At 43.7% G+C, this 12,036-nt stretch overlaps 1 protein-coding gene across 1 annotated transcript in view; it reads left to right on the top strand.

The window, feature by feature from the left end:
• Sema5a (semaphorin 5A) overlaps window positions 1-12,036 on the top strand; it is a 359,154-nt gene that overhangs the window by 66,010 nt on the left and 281,108 nt on the right. The window lies entirely within an intron of this gene.

Consider the following 12,036-nt stretch of genomic DNA (forward strand, 5'->3'; position numbering starts at 1 on the left):
TCCCTCTGCCCAGGATTCTGCTGTCCTCCATTCCTGATTAAGGGTCTCTGCTGCGGCTGCTGCTAACGGATATTTTTATTGAGGTCATTAAAAGCTATGGTGAAGAATGAAGGAGAAGTATATCAACTGATGTCATGAGCACATTTTAAAAACAATAAGCGATGCTACACAGGAAGAGTTAGGCCAACTTGACTGGGCAGACAGAGGGTGTATATTGGCCAAGCGCTCTCTGAGAGGAAGAACTAGGCTCGTATAGCCTACTGTTTAGAGGCTTCTGTCCAACAAACACCCCTCTCAAAGCCCAGCAAGGAGGGTTCCCTCACCAGCGGTTATCCAGAAATACTTTTTATTTTATTTTATTTTTTTTTATGATAGCCATTCTGACTGGCATGAGGTCATCCTAAAGTCATTTGATTTTCATTTCCTCTATGTCTAGGTATATTGGACACTTGGATAGTTGGCCACCTATGTTTTTTCCTTTGAGTTATTAACCCATTTATTGATTGGTATTATTTCCCTGGTTTTGAGTTTTTGAAGTTCTTTATAAATTCTGGATTATTTGGCTGTGTCTGAAGTGTAGCTGGTAATGGATTTTTTCCTATTCTGTGGGGTGTCTGCTTGCTTTATTGATGTTTTCTTTGCTGTGAAGAAACTTTCAAAGTTCATATGGCCCTCTCTGCTGATCCACAGGGAGGAATCCTGTGCCATTGGAATTCTCTTCAGAAAGAGCTGGCCTACTTCAGTCTTTTGAATAAATTCTCCATGTCTCACTTTATATTTTCAGCATTTCACATCTTAAGTTGAAGCTGTTGTTCCACTTCGATTTGATTTTTGTACACGGTAACACTGTTAATCTAATTTCATTCTTCTAAGGAGGATGCAACTTTGCCAGAGCCAATTGCTTAGTAGGCTGTCTTTCTTTTTCTCTCCATTGGGAGATTTCTTGACTTGTGTTAAAAATCAGGTGGTCAAAGATTAGTTGAGTTAGTTACAGTTTTTATATTATGTTTCCTCAGTCAAGATTATCTGTTCCCATGTTCCCATGCATGTTGCCAGCATGTATTTGTTATCATGTTCCCATGCATGTTACCAGCGTGTCTTTGTCAGTCTAGCTCTGTAGTACAATTTGAGGTCAGGTATAGTGATACCTCCACCACTCTACTCCTTAGGACAGCTTTGCGTACGTGACCTTTTGTTGTTACATATGAAGTCTTGAGTTGGTTTTTTTATACTTGGAAATATGACATTGGAATTTTGATGGGTATTCAGTTTTTCATTGAATTTGCAGATTTTTTTTTCCTTTATGTATGTTTCTTTCTTTTGAGGAAAGAAGTCTATGATGGATGTGGACTTTACTTGTTCTGTAAGAAACAATGGCCTGTCATTGGCTCTGACACTTCCTTCCCACTTTCTGAATGGCCTGCCTTTTCGCCAGCGCTTTGGAAGTCTGACTTGTCCCTGAAGGATTCTCACCTTGGGGATCTCTGTTTTTCTAGTATGTTCATTCCTGTCTGGCTGATCTGATTCCTTTCTGAATTATGAGAAACCCAGGAGTTTAATGAAGAAACAGTAGTGATAGAGGAGGCACGAGTTCATCAAGCCTTGGAAAGTGAAAAGCTGATTCCTTTGGACGGAGGTCCCAACAATCAGACCAATTGATGATTCCTGATAACCCAGAGCATCCCAGGTACCTAGTGTGACCAGGAAAGGCTTTGCTGGACACCTAGTGTGACCAGGAAAGGCTTTGCTGGGTACCTAGTGTGACCAGGAAAGGCTTTGCTGGGTACCTAGTGTGACCAGAAAGGCTTTGCTGGGTACCTAGTGTGTCCAGGAAAGGCTTTGCGGGGTTCCTAGTGCGACCAACTCCTCATACAGCAGTCAGAATAGGTTGAGGCAGAAGTCAAGGCTAAACAAAAACTTCTCCTGGGTTGGTTGGCAGGGTTTCACCAGAGCCACACAGCCTGAGGATGTGAGCCAAGGAAAGGAGAGGACCTTCCTGACAGGTAGTAGGAATCTCATTTGAAAAAGACTGACATCCAAGAAGCACACTTATTTCCTGGGTTATTAGAAATCTGACACCTGTCCAGAAATATTTGACTAGACTCTACAAAAGATTAAGTAATTTTATAAATATTCTAAGAACTCTGGAAAAAAATATCTACCTCACGGTGGACAAGGTACAATGGGACACATTTTCATCATGTCAGAGTCCATGGGATATTGACAGTCATCTCAGTACTTCCACTACCAAGAGATAAATGACTACTTCCACCCTGCAGAGGGTATCAGTGAAGGGTCAAGGAAGGACTTTCATGTGACCCCTGCTGCCTTTACCTCCTCATGATGACATGCAAGAGTTTGTATTTGGTTGTTCTGGCTCTTGATTTTTATTTTATATTGTTGTTGTTTTGAGATAAGATCTCATCATGTAACCTCTCACTGGGTAGACTTGGTTGGCCTACAATTCCCCCACATAGGCCACATTGGCCTTGAGCTCACAGAAATCTACCTGCCTCTCCTTCCCAAGGGCTTAGATTAAGGGTTTGCAAAACCGTGCCCAGAAGGCCAATAATTTTAAATACAGTGAGCCTTCTAATGCATGAAGGACTTTACCTGCTAGAATCCATGCCCATCCTTGGGCCTCTGGCCCTTCTCCCTCTTCTTGCCCTCAGAGAGGCCTTCAAAGGCCACACTGAGTTTTGCCATCACACACATTCCCTCACAGTTTCCTGGAGTGCACTTTCAAAATGCAAATTAATTTTTTGCACTGATGAGTTAATTTTAAAAGTAGATCCTATAAAAACTAAAATAAATCCCACATTTCTTCATCCTTCAAAATCCAGATCACTTTCCAGGTGCAGGAAATGAAAACAGATTGATGGTCATCTTCTCAGACATGCCGATGTATGTTCTTTTAAAACTGTATCCGATCACCCTACTACTCTGCTATTTGATGTGTAAACTGTGCATGAAGTAATAAATGTGTTTCTCTGCATGAAATATGAGGTTTTAAAAAACTCAGAAGGGAATACAAAAAGCAAGTGACAACAGGAGAAAATGTCCATCCTTACACACATAGAGACCCACAACAATGAGAGAGAACAGCTATGCTTGTGCATATACAGACCCACAACAATGAGAGAGAGAGTGGCCAGCCTCCTACACACAGAGACACTCAACACTGAGAAAGAGCGGACAGCCTAGTGCAGATAGAGACACACAACAACAGAAAAAAGTGGCCAGCCTTATGAATATAGAAATACACATTGCCATCTACCTTTCAACTGTAACACGGACAAAGGTAAAAAGCTACCAAAAAGAATAAACTACCAGGAGAAATGGGCAGTACTCCTCTCCCTCTTGATCTGCTTGACTCTGTATTTTTATTGACTGTTGCTCCAGTTGAGTTGAGAATTCCTCTATGCTGTCAGAACAACACAAGGAGATGATAAAGACTGCATGGGACTCACTGTGTCCTTTGAAACCAGAGCAGACATCTTTCATTGCATTTATGCTCAGCACAGAACTAGTTTTTAGAATCATTCAACCCTACCAGGGCCACCACAGAATAACACAAACCCTAAACCAGAAGTATTGCAGAACACCAGGGGATACACTTCCTACATCCCCAAGAACCAAGAGGCATGTAGGAGACAAGAACAAAATCCAAAGCAGGCATTGCTACACTTTACAGAAATGCTCACAGGATGGACACTTCTGGAAAAGAGAGGGTGTTTCCATTTTGAAAGGCAGAACTGTGGAGTTACCTGTTTTTTTCTTAAATTTAAAACAATATTTGCAATAATTTACACTGTAGATCCTTTTCCCTAGGCAGCATCCAGTCACTGAAGGGTGCTAACGTTGTTTTTCTATTTTTTCTGCTTTCTTTCTTCAAGCAAAATTGAAAGTAAAAAACGTGCATTTAATTCTGAGCAAACGAGTTTGCTTGTAACTGTGTCTTTCCACTTGGCATGTAATGAGTCTTGTTAGAGGGGGTCCACACTGTCTATTTGCTGAGAAGTCTCTTAGTTCCAACAGTTATTTACTGTAAAACCACTGATTTATAAAGCCTAAGGACGCATATTTTTTCTAACCAGACAATGACCATGGCTTTGACAGATATGATTTGTGTTTTCTAGAGGGACATCGAGAAAGGTCAAACACTTCTGCTATCTTTCGTTGGCACTGGAACCTTCTAGTGATTCTTGGAAGATAGAGAGAGCAATGCTAATACTTCCCTGATTGGTCCAGTTCCTGATGTGGAGACCTAGAGAGTCTGAGTGTATGTGTGTGTGTGTGTGTGCCAGGTAGAGGCACGTATATTCTCTCCAGAGTCCCATAGCTGGGTCTCTTGGTGTTCCACTGGCCACCATCATGATGATATAGAAATCAGTACATCCTTTGAGATGGCATCCCTTGCTCTCTTTGAACCTCTCATTTCAGCCTTTCCTCTGACCGAGGAGCCTGGGGAATTGCTCCTCTGCTCCTTGACGATGTTGGTCCTCCCGTTCCTCCTGTGCCTGAGCAGAAACCAGGACCAGTTTCTCCCTGAACACTTTGCCACCTCAGCACTCCTTCGTCTTTCTCCTCAGCGGACTACTCTAACGTGGTATTTTCATCCTAATAGTTATTATTAATCTTTTGATTTTTTAAAAGCCTGATTTTTTTTCAGCTCTGCTGACCTGCGTTGATAAATTACTCATACCCAAATCAGTCCTACTGGGTCAGATCAGAGTGGAAAAAATGACCTTGAAATCTCCGTTCATTCACACCACAGATGCTTCCATTGATGGCCATTTGGGGGTTGCTTGATGTTCTGTGTGAGACTGAGTGAGTGAGTGAGTGAATGCTGCCCTTTGGTAGTTTTTTGTGCAGCTACCAAAAACCAGACATTTCAATAGTACTCATAGATCTGGGCAAAACTAGAGTAGCTGGAATGTTACACCATAGAGACGGACATCATAAACATATCCAGGTAGGCCTATGGGACCTACATCATAAGGTATCCAGGTAGACCTATGCTCCGAAGTAAGCTAGGGTCACACGCCACCTCAGAGACGACTCACTACTGTTTTTCTTTTCCTTGTTTTTGGTGTAATCCAGCAAGTTCTGACAATAAATAAGTATTCCGAAAATACTGTACTTTATTTAAGGAAGAATTTATCAAAGCCACATATTGAGGATTGTTTAGTAACTATACCTAAAGTTATCAGTTGTCCTAGAAAGACCTAGACTGTAGTAAAGGCCATCAGGGTGGTCCCCCAGGAGGGCCATCTGCTGCTGGAGACTTGACACAGTCAAATGGTGCCCGTTGCAGCTTGGTGCTGGGTGCTCAGCACCTCAAGTCAGACCCTGCCCAACCAGCAAGTTACTAGTGCTTCCTGTAAAGCCACACAAAACAAAGTTACTTCTCTTCCCATTGGGCTGACGGCCCCTTTGTCTGTGACCCCTGACTGATGTAGGGGCAGCACGTTAGAGAGGCAAGGGGAAGCTTGCAGTGTAAGTGTGAACTGAGCTAGAAGTCACACTGGCCTCTCCATTGCCTGAAGAAGCTTTCTGCCCTTCCTTGCACTCTACTTGGGGACCACCATCCCTGTTTGCTTACCTGGCTCACTGGGGTGTTGTCATGATGAGTTAGAGTGAGCTTGTCTAAGGGCTTTGAAGATTTAGTGCACTGGACGGTGTTAGTACTAATAGAGCTATAGAACTTTCATCCAGAGTGTTTTCCTATTTGCAATGTTTAGTAATTCCCTAGGTAGAACCAGCCTCTTGCAGGCCCAATGCCAGGGCAGGCTGAGGCCTGTCTAGACCTTACACCCACCTGGGTTTCTGCCTCTAGGCCCAGGACTGCTGTTGCTTGCCCCAGCTTGACTCTTTCTGTGTGGCCCCAGGGCTGTATTTACTAGACTCTGCTACAGGGGAAAGCCACCCAGGCTTGCAGTCATCAATTGTAGGCCAGGAAACCTTTTCAGGTAATTAGTGTGGCCTGCTATAGTGTATCTCCTTGAGGTGTGGCACCCTGTCACCTTGGCATCCTCCTGTGGATGCCTTAGAGGTGGCTGTTGCTCGTTCAGTAACCTAGGAATAAACAGATGCTTTTCTGGCTCTAGAAAGTTTTGTGCAATGTATGGTCCTGTTCTTGGCATCTTGATCCTTTTGTTTTTCGTGTAAGAATGGCTCCCATTTTGTCTCTGGGAAAAATACTCTTTCGGCCATTGAGAGTGTCTTCGCCTCTTGTCTAGGTACCTAGCAAGAGGAAAGACAGTCACCTTGTCATTGCTACCTTAGCTTCCTTCCCTCCCATCCGCCCTCACCTGTGATGACCTGGAACACACTTATCTCAAGGGCATTGCTTCTCTCAGCCAGGACACCAAGAGTATAGTAAACCTCTCTTTGAGTATGAGTGGTTAATAAGGTGAATGATAAATTTAGCTAAATATGTAGGTGAAATCAAGTATAGACAGAGCATTGGCTGCCAGCTATTATGACAGACGTCACATTTAATCTCTACTATAATTATAGTCTTTAGTTAAAGAGCAGGCCATATTCGTTTAACCACTCTCTGGTAGTTGATTTTCCTTGTTTTTCCCTACTTTCCCAAGAAGGGAATGCCGGAACCCACTTTTGAACTCTGCTTTTCTCTATGGGTCAGACAGGTGCCCAGTTCTACCTCACAGGTTCTCCCATGCTTCTCTCCCCCATCCTCTTCACGCACAGTCACCTTCTGTCCATGCCATCCTCCTTAGACCTCCTGGCCATTTTTACTCCTTCCGGCGTATCCCTGCTTCCCAGTGTTGGCCCACTGCGCTCCCGTGGTCCCTGGGGTCACACTCAGGTCTCTCTAAACCTCAACTCCCCACTCTTTCTCTTGGGATAAAATGAGAAATGGGCTTTCCTTATTTTCATGGCCCTTTGGTGCTATCAAGAAAAAATTGTTCTAGGTGAGTTACAGAGGTGAGAGCCTTTGGAACCATTGCAACAAAGGGTAAGGTCAATATCAGCTGTACAGAAACAGAACTCAGGAACCAAATCTTCCATGCACTGTCCCTACTGACAGAAAGTATGGAAGGATGTCTATAGGTGTTGTTCTGGTCATTAGACCATCTGTGTTTTCGGCTGATGCTTAACCAAAGGTTGACTTCCTGCCATCCCATCAAGGTTGAAGGATGGGCTGTGATATCTTTTGTTGAGAGTGACATTCTACAGGGGTGGCTCCTGGGTTCGTGCGGAAAAGAGATGTAGGCTGTACACTTGGCAAGAGGCTAGGGAAGGTTCTTATCCCCAGAAAGCAAGAAGTAGAATTTGCAGTGGCAAGCTTTCTCAAGCAAGGGCTTAGGATAAGGAAAGCCAGGGCCTGGGGGTCAAGAAGAAGGTCCTCTGTTGAGTTTATTGAAAGTGGAGCCATCTTGGTCAATAGGTGACATCTCTCTGTCTGTCTGTCTGTCTCTCTCTTGCCTTTGTGTTCAGTCATTCCTAGCTTCTCACCAGAGTTTTAGGAGCACATCTTCTCTGATTTCAGGGTTGGCCACTCTGCTTTTCCAGTTCTAGAGACTCCCAGATGTCAGCTTGTCACTCGAGGGGTTGATTCATCCAGTTGTCTCAGCAAGCGGCATGCTGTTCGGTAACACCATGACTCCTTGACAGTCAGCCCATTGACTGTAATTGAAAATGTTTACCATAATTTGACACATCATGGACTCATAAAGCACCTTCTTAAAAGCTGAGTCCATTTCCGCCGACAGTTTCTAGTCAGCAGTAACACTTACTTTGGAAAAGTTAGTAAATTTCAGCCCTTGGTAGTACGATCCTATTTTACATAAGGTTAGGATTCTCACATGAAAATTCAAGGCATTCTCAAGTGCTGACTCACAGATAAGCAAAGAGTCATGGGGTCTCTGGTAATCTGCACTCACCAAAACTATCACTCCTCTTTCTTCCGTCTCCTGAATCCCTGAGTCTAGGGTGGGCCTCCGACTCTACACTTTGACATTTCCTTCCGTGATTTGGATGGGGACCAGAACCCGTCATACAGCTTTGTAATTCATTCTGGACAAAAGGAACTAAGACCTTGAAAACTCACAACTGTATTGAACTGTATTGTACTGTAAGTGTCCTGGAAAACCGTTTGAGGAAGCCTGTGAAACCGAGCACTGTGGACACCCCTCCCCCAAGTGGCCCCTCCATTGACATGGGCAGTAACCATCCCCAATCGCTGAGAATGGACAGGTAGGACACGCCACTTGTTTTACATGTAACTCTGATTCCCTCAAGGCTAAGAATAGAGCGGCAAACAGCAGGCGATCACCTGCGATATGGCTGGCAATGTCTCCCAAGTTCTCCTGGCTTCCACACAGAGGAGGCCGCGATGGCGAACATGCCTCAGTGCCAGCGCTGAGGCTGCAGCTGCCCAGTTGGTGCTGGGGACTCTCTCCACAGAGGCTCTGCAACTTTAAATGGACTGCAGAATTCTGTTTGCCCTGCAGTTTACTAAAAATCAAATTCAAAAGAAGACATGGGTGTGTTTAGAAATACATTGAACATGATACTAAAAATGTGAAAAGGTGATAGAATTATGTAAAAACGATGGAAAAGGAGGTATGGAGGGGGGAATAATTCAGGGTAGAAATGTACATGTCAAGCCTGTCTGGAGACAGGAGTGTTAACAGTGCCCACGTCACTAACAGCTTTTCCAGGCAGGTGGGATGCACAGCCCTTGAAAGGACAAGAGTCAGACTCAGTTTTGGCTCTGTCTTCCTACATAATTGCTTAGTCTCCAGGTCATTCAGGGTGGCAATGGGCTGTTTCTGTGTTGCATTTGAAGGTTAACTTTTGTACAGGCAGAGCACAGTGCCTTTATTCAAGGGCAATTTTGTTTCCTTCAGGACCTTTTAAGCAATGTCTAGTGAAGTTTTTGTTGTCAAGATTCAGGATAGGGAAGCCTTCTGCTGGTATGTCAACAGTCAAAGCCATGGATGCTGCTTGACACATAAAATGTACAGGAGAGATTCGTGGTAAAATTATCTGGTGTCAAGTAATTTGGGTTGTGTGAGACTGAGAAACCTAGCTACACTGTCGCCAGTTTTAAACACTGCTGTGGCTTTGCCTTAGAGTACAGCTGATAGACTGGTGTACCTTGTGCACAGCAGTCCCTTTATTGCGGGCAAATCGCACCCAGCAGGAGCACCATCCAGCTCTGGAGTGCTCCTCCTCCCTCGGGGCCAGATGGGGAACACCTCTAGGCTGGGCCATTCCATCTGTAGGCTGGGAAGAGCTTTAGTGCTCTCAGCATCTGTCACCAGCAAGGCCAGAGCACCTCGAATGTGCACTCCATGGCTTGCTTGCAGCAGGGAGTGTTGTGCTGGAGCCGAGCAGATCTGCCTTGGCCGTGGTGGCCTTTTTGGGTTGGAACACCTGCTGAACCCATAATTTTGCTGCAAAATGAGAGTATCCATGTTTAGCCCCATAGAGACCTTTTGTTTTGTTTCTCTGATTCCTACAGTTTACATTCTGCCAGCTTTATTTTTGTAGGAACCCCACTATGATTACTGCAGGCCTAGAATAAAAGATCCTTTCTTAGCAGGTAGATTGCAACTAAATTTACTTAAAAAGGAAACAAGTTGCTATGAAAATGATTTGTGGTTCTTAGTAACTTCTTGCCCTCTTGGCACCTTTTAGCTCAGGAGCTGTTACCATACTTTGTTTGGTTTGCTTTTCCAAATTGTAAACAACTATTTCAATGCAGTTCATCAAATTTCCCTTCACCTGGTTGTTTTAGGGAACCTTTATTTATTGCTGCTGTATACTCTTGAGAATTTCTGTATTTGACTATGTCCTTCAAAACAAAACTTTCATGTGCCAAGTGAAGCGTCCTTGAACACACAGATGGACTATGCGTCCTTCCATTTAAGTTATTGTGGAGAAAGCTCACTATTTCTTCCAGGCTTGGGAAACAGGGGACTTTACAGATGAAGAATAGGGGAAGGTCCATGGTTTGGAGCAGGTTGTAACCAGCTATGCTAAGTAACCCATGATTGTAGTCACTGAAAGAATGGTAAATGAAAGTTACTGATAAAGAAAGAAAATCAGTGTTTATTCCCTTTTGGGGTACAATCTTCCCCATATTACTTTTGTTCCCATTTTTCTAGTTAGGAAAACTAATGAAGACATTATAGTTTAGGGTGAATTTTCTACCTGTGCAAACAGAATGGCAAATTCTATAGGTCTGGTGTGTGTGTGTGTGTGTGTGTGTGTGCCAGACTACTTCGTCTATACCCATCCGTCCCTCCCCTGACTTGTTGCCTATCATGACCAATGTGTGATGTGTGCTGCCTAAACATTTCTAGATGTGGAGTTTTCCAGTAGATCAGGGCTAACTCAACAGGGGCTACACTCTTAGAGCAAACATACTTTCCCTCTCATAGCAGCTGACAATTGATAATAGCTCTATGGGTAGGGGTGGGATTTAGTGCCTAACTCCCCTCTGCATTCTGGGATTTGCTCTGACTTAAGATTTCTCAGATCTTATGTGTGCCTTCATTGCTGGGGGTTCAGATGTGCAGACCTTTTCCCAGGTGGTCATCTACTGCCTCTAGCTCTTAGACTCTTTCTGATCCTCCTTCTGTAATGATCTCTGAGCCTTGAGAGGAGATGGTGGGGTATATATGTTCCATTTAGTGCTAAACATTTTGTGTTCTTTATATTCTGGGTCTTGGCCAGTAGTGGAGTAGCAGTTGTAGGTAATCCCCATCTACTGCAAATAGAAGCTTCCTTGTCAGGGTTTTAGATTTGCCTCAATCTATGGGTATAACAATAAGTCATTATCATTTGGTTTTATACTATGTCCAATTAGCAGAATAAGAATAATATGTTCTCTCCTAGAGCCTATAGCCTGTCTAGTCACAGGGTCTTGGGCAGATAATGGTGTCACGTATGGGTTTTGCCTTGTAGAATAGAGCTTAATGCCAATTAAAAAGTGTTTGGCTACTCCTATGATTGTACCAAAAAGTCATATGGATACCTACACTGTAGAAACTCGTATGTGTATGTATGCACATGCTCATGAGTGCTTGTGCATAGGCATGCACAGGCACACACATGTTTAAATGGAATTACATTATAATGAGGAAACAGTGACCCTAGTAGATACCATAGACTAACAAATAAAACCCGAGTGTCAGAAATTTGGTAGAATGATTGCACTAGTAGGCATGCCTTTCTAAGCAAGCTATTCCTGTAGCTCACTGTATTCACAGCTGGTAAGACAGATGGTCACTTTTCTCCTCTAGTAGCCCGAGTAGTGCCTTCCAACACTACGTGCGATAGTCTGTAGGGATGAGGTTTCCAGGTCAGTGATTTCACCATGTTTAATGACTCAGGTATGTGGTATCTTTAGTGTCAGGATATCACTGTCAAGTTTTGTAAGGGAACCAAAGAGACACATTTGGGTGTGTATGGTATCCCATTGGACAACAACTCCAAAACAGTTACCCATTCCTGGTACATGGATTTTTATTTGTGAGTCTATGTTGTCTAGTAGGGGCATTGTTACCCCATTATAGTGTAACTCCATTTTAATGTGTGTGCGCGTGTGTGTGTGTGTGTGTGTGTGTGTGCGCGCACGTGTGTGCGTGTGCGTGTGCGTGTGCGTGTGTGTGTGTGTGTGTGTGTGTGTGTGTGCGTGCGTACATTCTTCTAGAGTAGCAAGTATCCATATGACATTTTGGAAAGGACTTTGGTATTATTTATCCTTCCCTGGATTATGAAGAAAATTGATCTATTAATTCAACAGCTGAAAATTCCCCGATTCTGAGTGAGATTTCATCAGATACAGCTCTCCTTTCCTGACTGAACTGAGCGCCTTCTGCCGGGCTTTATGGGATGTCACTCTGAATACGAATCCCAACCATAAAATGAAGATTTCTGCTGTGGGGCCCCTCAGCTTCTGGCATCTCACTGCCAGTGCTCATTGGATCTCCAAGATGCTAAAGCTCCAAGGTGACAAGCCAGTTCGGGGCTTCTGAAACATTTCATGGCAAA

Source organism: Mus pahari, chromosome 11 (assembly GCF_900095145.1).
Source record: "Mus pahari chromosome 11, PAHARI_EIJ_v1.1, whole genome shotgun sequence".
NCBI classification, from domain to species: Eukaryota; Metazoa; Chordata; class Mammalia; order Rodentia; family Muridae; genus Mus; species Mus pahari.